This window comes from Delphinus delphis, chromosome 17 (assembly GCF_949987515.2).
Source record: "Delphinus delphis chromosome 17, mDelDel1.2, whole genome shotgun sequence".
Classification (NCBI taxonomy): Eukaryota; Metazoa; Chordata; class Mammalia; order Artiodactyla; family Delphinidae; genus Delphinus; species Delphinus delphis.
In genome coordinates, this window is record NC_082699.1 from 17991354 (window position 1) to 18002941 (window position 11588).

Sequence of the window (11588 nt, forward strand, 5' to 3'; positions counted from 1 at the left end):
ATTTGTAAATTTTGTAGATTAATCCCTTGTTGGTTGCATCATTTGCAAATATTTTCTCCCATTCTGTGGGTTGTCTTTCCGTCTTGTTTATTGGTTTCCTTTGCTGTGCAAAAGCTTTTCAGTTAATTAGGTCTCATTCATTTATTTGTTTTTATTGCTTTTCAGTTTAATTAGGTCTCATTCATTTATTTTTGTTTTTATTGCCATTACTCTAGGAGATGCATTGAAAAAGATATTGCTGTGATTTATGTCAAAGAGTGTTTGCTGCCTATGTTTTCCTCTAAGAGTTTTACAGTACCCGGTCTTACATTTAGGTCTCTAATCCATTTTGAGTTTATTTTTGTGTATAGTGTTAAAGAATGTTCTAATTTCATTTTTTTATGTGTAGCTGTCCAGTTTTCCCAGAACTATATATATATATATATATATATATATATATATATATATATATATATATATATATATATATATATATTGCCCGCTCCGCTCAGCATGCAGGATCTTAGTACCCCAACCAGGAATCGAACCCTCACCCCCTGCAGTGGAAGTGCGGAGTCTTAACCAGTGGACCACCAGGGGAGTCCCCTCCCAGCACCATTTATTGAAGAGGCTGTCTTTTCTCCATTATATAGTCTTGCCTCCTTTGTCGTAGATTAATTGAGCATCAGGTGCGTGGGTGAGAATATCTAAATAAATGCAATACAACACACCTCCACTAGAATGGCTAAAATAAAAATATCAATACTGAGTGTTGGTTGGTAAGAATGTGGAGTAACCGGAATTCTCATACACTGCTGGTGAAAGCATAAATTGGTACGACCACCTTAGGAAACCGTTAGCTGAAAACGTATAACACCAAGCATATGCATTCCCTATGAATCTGCAAATTGACTTCTGGCTTTTACACAAAATGTGTATATATGAGCCCTAAAAACCATGTACAAAAAAGTTCATAGCAGTATTTTTTGTAACAGCTCAAAACTGGAGACAACTGAAATGTCCATCAACAGTGGAATGGATAAATAAGCCTATACTGTGTTGCATGTCAATTATATCTCAGTAAAACTGGGAAAAATAAGCACTAGCCCCTCTTTTCTTGAAGAGGAGCAACTGTCTTGCCAATTACTGAATTAAAAAAAAAATCTGGGCTTCCCTGGTGGCGCAGTGGTTGAGAGTCCGCCTGCCGATGCAGGGGACACGGGTTCGTGCCCTGGTCCGGGAAGATCCCACATGCCGCGGAGCGGCCGGGCCCGTGAGCCATGGCCGCTGAGCCTGCGCGTCCGGAGCCTGTGCTCGGCAACGGGAGAGGCCACAACAGCGAGAGGTCCGCGTTCCGAAAAAAAAAAAAAAAAAATCTGAGTTCTCTAAATAATATCAGTTTCTTGTCTAGTTCTCTTGTGATCCCCTCAAGCGCTAATTATAAAGTTAAACCTCCAAAAGACCTAAATAAAATAGTGGTGGAAAAAGGAGATGGTGGGAAAAACAGAAAAGGAAAGTAGTTAACACATATAAATATACGCAGGGCATAGCAGGGAAGAATATAAAGGAAAGGTTGTAATTGTCATTTCTACAACGGGTAGTAAGGTCAAAGAAGGTTTTTATGATTTTCCTCTTCCATTACTGTTTCCTTTGCCTTCAGCCAGTAAACTTCCTGGCTGGAGTTTTTTACCCAGTAGCGAGACTTAAACTTTTATTCCTGAGGGATCTAAACTCGTGGTGACCTTGTCTTTATGGAGTTGGCAGTAATCTTCCATTAACTTTGATGCTGAATCCTGGGAGTCCCCAGGGATCCATTTGTATTCTTACTCTGAAACAAAGGCAGGTGAGGTGAGAACTACCTCTCCCCAGAAGGTATCTCCAGGTATAAGGGAGTCCCTGCTTCTTACCAAAAGATGGTGGCAGATTGATTTAACTGTTGAGGAGGGTCATGAGGGGTTCAATATGATCCCTGTTCAGTTTTTTAGGTTACCACCCTTTTCTCAATCAATATCTTCAATTTTACATGGTAGACATATAACCACCAGACACTAACTGAACTGACATTTTAATTCGGCTTATTGGATCAATCTTCAAGTTTGGTTTTACAATGATCAGAAAGCTATCTGTGGTTAAATAACAGAATACTAGAAATTTCCTAGAATTCTACCGTGCCTTGAAATCTGTGGGATTTGAGGTTGTCCTCTTTCTTTAAGCCATCCAGTACCATTAAAAGCAACCACTCCAGGGAATTCCCTGGTGGTCCAGTGTTTAGGATTCCATGCTACCACTGCAGGGGGCACGGGTTTGATCCCTGGTCAGAGAACTAAGATCCTGCAAGCCACACGCATGGCCAAAAAAATAAAAAAGAAAAGCAACCATTCCACTTCTCAGGCTATAAATTCACACCGTTAATTCTTTTTTGTTTTCTTTAATTGAAAACAGGGTTTAGTCATTTTAACTGATAATTGGAGTACAGGCTAGTGGTAAGATAAAATCAGAAACTGAGTTTAGTACATTTTGCTTTTGTTCAGAACAAAATATCAACTGATGAGTTTTTAATTTTTCCTGAAATTATTTCCATTAGATTTTTAAAAATTATTTATTAAATTTTTATTGGAGTGTAGTTGATTTACAATGTTGTGTTAGTTTCAGGTGTACAGCAAAGTGAATCAGTTATATACATATATCCACTCTTTTTCTTTTAGATTCTTTTCCCATATAGGGCCTTATAGAGTATTGAGTAGAGTTCCCTGTGCTATACAACAGCTTCTTATTAGTTATCTATTTTATATATAGTAGTGTGTATATGTCAGTCCCAATCTCTCAATTTATCCCTCTCCCCCTTATCCCCGGTAACCGTAAATTTGTTTTCTACATCCGTGACTCTACTTCTGTTTTGCAAATAAGTTCATTTTTACCCCTTTTTTTAAGATTCCACATATAAGCGATATCACATGATATTTGTCTTTCTGTGTCTGACTTACTTCACTCAGTATGACAATCCCTAGGTCTATCCATGTTGCTGCAAATGGCTTTATTTTGTTCTTTTTGTGGCTGAGTAATATTCCATTGTATTTATATACCACATCTTCTTTATCCATTCCTCTGCTGATGGACTTTTAGGTTGCTTCCATGTCCTTGCTATTGTTAATAGTGCTGCAATGAACATTGGGTGCATGCATCTTTTTTTTTTTTAATTTTTTTGGAGTACAGTTGCTTTACAATGTTGTGTTAGTTTCTACTGTACAGCAAAGTGAATCAGCTATACATGTATATATATATCCCCTCTTTTTTGGATTTCCTTCCCATTTAGGTCACCACAGAGCACTGAGTAGAGCTCCCTGTGCTATATGGTAGGTCCTCATTAGTTATCTATTTTATACATACTATCAATAGTGTATATATCTCAATCCCAAGCTCCCAATTCATCCCACCCCCACTTTTCCTCTTGGTATCCATACGTTTGTTCTCTATGTCTGTGTCTCTATTTCTCCTTTGTAAATAAGATCGTCTATACCAATTTTTTCAGATTCCACATATATGCATTAATATACGATATTTGTTTTTCTCTTTCTGACTTACTTCACTCTGTATGACAGTCTCTAGGTCCATCTGCATCTCTACAAATGACCCAATTTTGTTTCTTTTTATGGCTGAGTAATATTCCATTGTATATATGTACCACATCTTCTTTATCTATTCCTCTGCTGATGGATATTTAGGTGGCTTCCATATACTGGCTATTGTGAATAGTGCTGCAATGAACATTGGGGTACATGTACCTTTTTGAATTCTGGTTTTCTCTGGATATGTGCCCAGTAATGGGATTGCTGAGTCACATGGTAGATCTATTTTTAGTTTTTTATCCTTTTGTCATAGATTAGGTGACCATATGTGTGTGGGTTTATCTCTAGGCTTCCTATCCTATTCTATTGATCTATATTTCAGTTTTTGTGCCAGTACCATACTGTTTTGATTACTGTAGCTCTGTAGTATAGTCTGAAGTCAGGGAGTCTGATTCCTCCAGCTCCGTTTTTCTTTCTCAATATTGCTTTGGCTATTCTGGGGTCTTTTGTGTTTCACACCATTCATTCTTGATGTCTTCCATCTTATTCTTTCATAGGTGCATTGAAATCATCCAAAGCCCTGTCCTCAACAGGCAAGAAATAACTTGAATAGCTATTTAACTTTCCTGAGCTGTTTGATTTCAGATCCCCATTTATGAATATTGTGGAATTGCCACCACTTTGGGCCCTACCTGGGCAAAGCAATCACAGTTAGATTCCTCCATTTTCTGGAGGGTTTGCTGCCTGCAACCTACCCTTAATATCAATTTCTGTAGGAGTTATAATTCTCAACAGAAAGCCTAGGTAGAAAAGAGAAGGCAATTATTGGAAGGATGTGGAGGGTTCCTTGGTCATGTTCCTGTGCCCTGGCAGTCAGGAGGCAGGGAAGAAGTCTCTGTCTTTTTTTAAAATTTATTATTTATTTGGTTGTGCTGGGTCTTAGTTGCGACAGGTGGGCTTCTTAGTTGTGGCACATGGGCTCCTTAGTTGTGGCATGCAAACTCTTAGTTGTGGCATGCATGTGGTATCTAGTTCCCTGACCAGGGATCGAACCTGGGCTCCCTGCATTGCGAGCACAGAGTCTTAGCCACTGCGCCTCCAGGGAAGTCCCCAAGAAGTCTCTTGATTTCTGTAGCAGGGTGTGGGGATGCCCCCTTCACCTGAATTTAGATAATGGTATTTCCCAAACCCAGGATGGGGATTTCTATGCTGTGCAGCCAAAAGAAAAGAAAAGAAAAGATTCTACAAATGTCCACTACATTTTCTACTTCTCTCTTTTAGATTTAAGAATCTTTCAGTTGAGACTTTTGGGATTTTCCTGTGAGATTCTATATTGCCTGCAGATATTTTTGTCTCCTCTTTTCCAGTATTTATACCTACATAAAAAAAATTTACAGCAATGTCTGGATATTTCCAAGAAATGCTAAATAGTGTATTGATAGCAAGTATTCTCATGTTTTTTTTTTTTATTTTGAGGTATAGTTGACATGTAACATTATATTATTTTCAGGTGTAAAACAGAATGATTTGATATTTGTGTATATTGCAACATGATCACCACAATAAGTCTAGTTAACATCTGTCACTATACACAGAAAAATCTTTTTTCTTCCGATGAGACGTTTTAAGATTAACTCTCTTAGCAACTTTCAAATGTGTAATATAATATTACTAACTACAGTCACCATGCTGTACATACATCCCCATGACTTATTTTATAATTGGAAGTTTGTATCTTTGTCTATTCTTTTGAGGTACGCAGGCCTCTCACTGTTGTGGCCTCTCCCGTTGCGCAGGCTCAGCGGCCATGGCTCATAGGCCCAGCCACTCCGCGGCTTGTGGGATCTTCCCGTACCGGGGCACGAACCCATGTCCCCTGCATTGGCAGGCGGACTCCCAACCACTGCGCCACCAGGGAAACCCCGTAAGTTTGTATCTTTTGACCTTCTTCACCCATTTTGCTCACCCATCACCCCCCACCTCTAGCAACCACCAATCTGCTTTCTGTATCTGTGAGCTTGGGTTTTTGTTTTCACATACAGGTGAGATTGTATGGTATTTGTCTTTCTCTGACTTATGTAAGTTAGCGTAATGCTCTCAAGGTCAATCCATATTGTTGCAAATGGCAAGATTTTCTTCTTTTTAAAGGCTGAATAATATTCCATTGTATTTATATACCACAATTTCTTTATCCATTCATTCTTTGGTGGACATAGGTTGTTTTCATATCTTGGCTATTGTAAATAATGCTGCAATGAACAGGGGGGTGGTGCATATATCTTTTTGAGTTAGTGTTTTTGGTTTTGTTTTTGGATAAATACCCAGAAGTGGAATTGTTGGATCATACAGTAGTGGTATTTTTAATTTTTGAAGAACCTCCATACTGTTTTCCATAGTGGCTGCATCATTTTACATTCCCAACAGTGCATGAGGGTTCTCTTTTCTCCACATCCTCACCCACACTTGTTAAGTGGTCCTCATTTTCAATGAGAGCCCCTTTGATAAATGTTTTTTGTTAAGTATGATAACTTTAGCTTAATGTTGCTTTAAAATAATAAATGAAACATTCTACTCGTAGTGTATTAGTTTAAAATTAGGAGTGGAAATGATATTTTGCCAAATTATTTTTAAACCTCTATTGAAACGATCCTACATTTTTTTCAGTAAATTTATATCAATAAAATTTCTTACCTTAAACAATCCTTGTTTACTTAGAATAAACCTCATTTAGTTATGGTGTAGTATACATTGACTACAGTCTGGATTTGATTTGCTAGTATTTTATTTAGGATTGTTGTCTCTATATACCTGTGGTATAGGCCTATAGGATTTTCTTTTTTTAAGTCTGTTATCTCAGAATTTGATATCAGTATTATACTAACTTTGTAACAGGAATTTAGAAATTTGCTATCTTTGTGAATCATGCTCCATGAAGATTAAAAAAAATAGTCTTACGTTTCTTTGGGAGAAATATCTTGACAACTACTTCACTTTCCTTTCATGGTTATTGATGTATTCAGATTTTGTCTTGGTTTAATTTTCATAATTTCTATTTTCCTAGAAAATCACTCAATCACAATTTAAAAATTTGGTATAAATAATAATCTCTTATAATTTAAGAGCTTTTCTCTGTTTTGGGGTATTAACTTTCTCATAACAAATGTTGAGTATTATTTTCTATCTCATCCATATATTTTTGCTTCCTCATTTTTCTCTTGATATGTCCCATGTTTTTCTACTGCTCTGAACCAGCTCTTCTATTTATAAATGTCCTAATTTACTAATTCCTATTTTCTAATTGTTTTTGCTATTTTTGTTAATTCTTTCATCCTGATTTTGTTGGCATTAGTTTCAAACATTTTGAATTTAATGCTTAGTTTGTTTTCTCATTCTCTCATATATAATAAAGGCTATGAATCTGCTTAGGATGGATAGCTGCACCTCATAAAATGTTACTCTATCCTTTCTTTAAAGAGTAGTCTTCAATCATAACTTTCTTCTCTGTGGCTGTTTATTTTTTTATTTTTTTGCAGTACGTGGGCCGCTCACTGTTGTGGCCTCTCCCGTTGCGGAGCACAGGCTCTGGACACGCAGGCTCAGCGGCCATGGCTCATGGGCCCAGCCGCTCCGCGGCATGTGGGATCTTCCCGGACCAGGACACGAACCTGTGTCCCCTGCATCGGCAGGCGGACTCTCAACCACTGTGCCACCAGGGAAGCCCTGTGGCTATTTATTTTGATGTTTAAAAACTTCCAACGGGTACTTTTGAGTATATACCTAGGCCTATACCATGATGGGTCACATGGTTTGACGTTTTGAAGAGCCACCAAACTATTTTCTACAGTAGCTGCACCATTTCACATCTCCACCTGCAAGGTTGAGTTGTAATTTTTACACATCCTGGTCAATATGTTAATGTCCATCTTTTTTATTATAGCTATCTACGGGGTGTGAAATATCATATTGTGGTTTTGATTATCATTTCCCTAATGCCTCACGACTTGGGCAAATTTTCAGGTATTGTTCGTCATTTGTACATCTTCTTTGGAGAAATGTTTGTTCAGAGACTGCTATTATTTTTCCTGGGAGAACACCAAGAATCTAGTGCAGCAACAACAATCTTGAACCCAGCTTTCCTGCCTTCGCATTCAGTATTCTCCCCTGCAAATGGCAGACTAGATGATGTGCAGACATCTGCAGTTAGGCTCAGACAAAGATTTTATCTCAACGTTAGTTAAGACATAAAACTTAAGGATCCAGTGGAATATGATTGAGGTACTGCCTTTCCACACCAATGAGCTTGTTTCAAGTCAACATTTATTGAACACCTACCATGTTTAAAGCACCCTGAAAGGGACTGGGAGAGACAATGAGATCAACACCCCCTCACAATATGAAATAATTCCCTTCTTTATTCCTGTTTTCTTACAATCTAATTTTTAGAAGATAAGGTAAAAATTGCCATTAGGAAAAGAAGAAAAACAGTTCCATTTAAGAACAATCACATAACTTAAATTGTGGTTTCATTAGCTCTTGGCTTTTTATGACTTTACTATTGCCATTCCACCAGTCAAAGTAACTTCATAGACTCAGCTCTTTAGGAATGTAAGTTTTCATTGGAGAGTTCCTTCAGTATTTGAGGGCGGAATGGTACTTTATCAGGTAGATCATACTCTTCCCGGTAACAGAAAAACTGTCTTTTTTTGGGGGGGGTGCGGGGGCGGGGAACATGCAGCCCGGCTTGCGAGATCCCAGTTCCACGTCCACGGATTGAACTTGGGCCCCCGCAGTGAAAGTGCAGAGCCCTAACCACTGGACTGCCAGGGAATTCCCCAAACTGTCTGTTAATATGATGTTGCAGAGAAACCAAACTGCTGGAGGCACAAGGTTTAAACCTTGTCTACTCTGAGCAAAGTAACACAGATGATGTTTTACACCGTAAGGCAGCAATTTTATAAAACCCATTTGAATCACAACTCTGATGCAACTTTCTTAAATTTGGTTTTGTGACATGTCATGATCCTGGCATGACTACTGGCTACATGAGAAAGCTACTCTAATTCCTTTAATTATATATCTTCTTCCTGACCTGGCCTGGCCACTCATCTTTATTCAGTAGGTTTGGATCAAAAACATTCATTGACTGTTGCAAAACATTCAAAGAAAAGCATCTCCCACCACTGAGGCTATTCAAAAGAACATTTATTATAAGCTCTGAAGTCAGTTCCAGAAACATTTTTGAGCAACAATCGCCCTACTAAGGATGATGTTCATTTGGATAGAAATGTTATGTACTTTAAAAGGCATTTATTACTTTATAAGCCCATCTCATGCATTAACTCCCTATCCCAATTCCACCATTTCAATATTCTGTATATTATTTATTTCAGTACTCTTAACAAACATCTTTTCTAGATGTACCATTCATAGGGTGTTTCTAGAATCTAAGCACCATGTTTGTTCTAATTCGAACTATGATCTGGATCTAGAATCTCACCATAAATTAGCTTGTGACCTTGGATTACCGTAACTTTTTGTCTTGGATCCTCATTAAAACAAAAAACAAATATCAAAAAGGAACATATTGGCTGATTCAAATGGTGGCTGTAAGAAACTAAGGAAACATGCATTTTCAAAAACATCTGAGTGAAATTATGGAAAAACAAAAATTTTCTTTGATGGTCTGAAGAAAATGTACTTTACAATTCAAAATTGTACTTGAGATGGATGCAGATCCTTGAAGTTTTCTAGAGCAGAAATGACACTATACTGATTCAAAAGGAAAATATATTTGATAAGTTTGCATCAACATTTAATACGCCTATAGTTAAAATTCTACTGATGTATTTAAAAAATCCTAACAGTTGATCTGGGCCAGTTGGTATGCATAGGCAGAATTAATCACAAGCTTTACTTCATGATGTAAAAGGCGGCTCAAATTAAAATATTTTAGACAATTCTGGTTGAATAAAAAAACATGAAATTTGAATTTTTCTTATAAGCTGTCATCTTATACATGCTTCTCTAAATAATGAAGCAATAGATGCTATCACAAATAAGAGTGTTAGCATATAAATATATACCTAAATAAATATAACATTTTTGTATTAAAAATGATGCTAAGCATCTAGTTCTATAAAGAGGGAGAAACAAGCCTAATACTGATGCAACTGTGTCCTATATTAGAACAATAACATAAACACAAAACTTATAGAACAATATGGTGATTAAGACCATGAGTTCTATCTCAAAACAACATTAAAATTTTCCCAGTTTCAAAGCTTTTGCACAGCAAAGGAAACCATAAACAAAACCAAAAGACAACCCTCAGAATGGGAGAAAATATTTGCAAATGAAGCAACTGACAAAGGATTAATCTCCAAAATTTATAAGCAGCTCATGCAGCTCAATAACAAAAAAACAAACAACCCAATCCAAAAATGGGCAGAAGACCTTAGACATTTCTCCAAAGAAGATATACAGACTGCCAACAAACACATGAAAGAATGCTCAACTTCATTAATCATTAGAGAAATGCAAATCAAAACTACAATGAGATATCATCTCACACCGGTCGGAATGGCCATCATCAAAAAATCTAGAAACAATAAATGCTGGAGAGGGTGTGGAGAAAAGGGAACACTCTTGCACTGCTGGTGGGAATGTGAATTGGTACAGCCACTATGGAGAACAGTATGGAGGTTCCTTAGAAAACTACAAATAGAACTACCATATGACCCAGCAATCCCACTACTGGGCATATACCCTGAGAAACCCATAATTCAAAGAGTCATGTACCAAAATGTTCATTGCAGCTCTATTTACAATAGCCTGGAGATGGAAACAACCTAAGTGTCCATCATCGGATGAATGGATAAAGAAGATGTGGCACATATATACAATGGAATATTACTCAGCCATAAAAAGAAACGAAATTGAGCTATTTGTAATGAGGTGGATGGACCTAGAGTCTGTCATACAGTGTGAAGTAAGTCAGAAAGAGAAAGACAAATACCGTATGCTAACACATATATATGGAATTTAAGAAAAAAAAATGTCACGAAGAACCTAGGGGTAAGACAGGAATAAAGACACAGACCTACTAGAGAATGGACTTGAGGATATGGGGAGGGGGAAGGGTGAGCTGTGACAAAGCGCGAGAGAGGCACGGACATATATACACTACCAAACGTAAAATAGATAGCCGGTGGGAAGCAGCCGCATAGCACAGGGAGATCAGCTTGGTGCTTTGTGACCACCTAGAGGGATGGGATGGGGAGGGTGGGAGGGAGGGAGACGCAAGAGGGAAGAGATATGGGAACATACGTATAACTGATTCACTTTGTTATAAAGCAGAAACTAACACACCATTGTAAAGCAATTATACTCCAATAAAGATGTAAAAAAAAATAATTTTCCCAGTTTAAGAAACATACAGTGTGTGTGTATAGGGAGGGGGGCCGGTGGGCAACTAAGCGAATGTGGAGAAAGGAAACTGAATATTCTATAGGGCATTAAAACAAAAGTCTTCTGTTTTCAGATAAAGAAATATGGAGTAAATAAAGAAAATACATTATGTACCTAATTCAGGATAAATACTATATTAGAGCATAAATGAAAACTGAGTTTGGGGTTGACCTGGCATTGCATATACTGGTATGAAAACTGCACATAAATTTCCCTTTGTATCATAAAGTTAATGATGACCATCACTAAAATTGAATTTTCTTTATATAGCAGGCAACAGAAAACAAGTATCTAAATTAATCTAGTTAATGTATTTAGTACTGCTTGTAATATTTAATGCTTAATCAAAAGTAGCAAAAGCTGAAATTTATAGACTGTTACTTAAAAGATGCAGCAAGAAAGGCATTTTTTCTCATTTATAATTCTTCTAATCTGATCATCTGTAATGTTACAATCTTAGATTTAAGCAATATCCACAATCTTGTTCGTTCATTAAAAAATGTGGTAAACATCACCCTATTGATGTGTAGTCTCCTTAATTTCCTAGAAGTGAAATGAAGAACCAGTCCCCTGTTC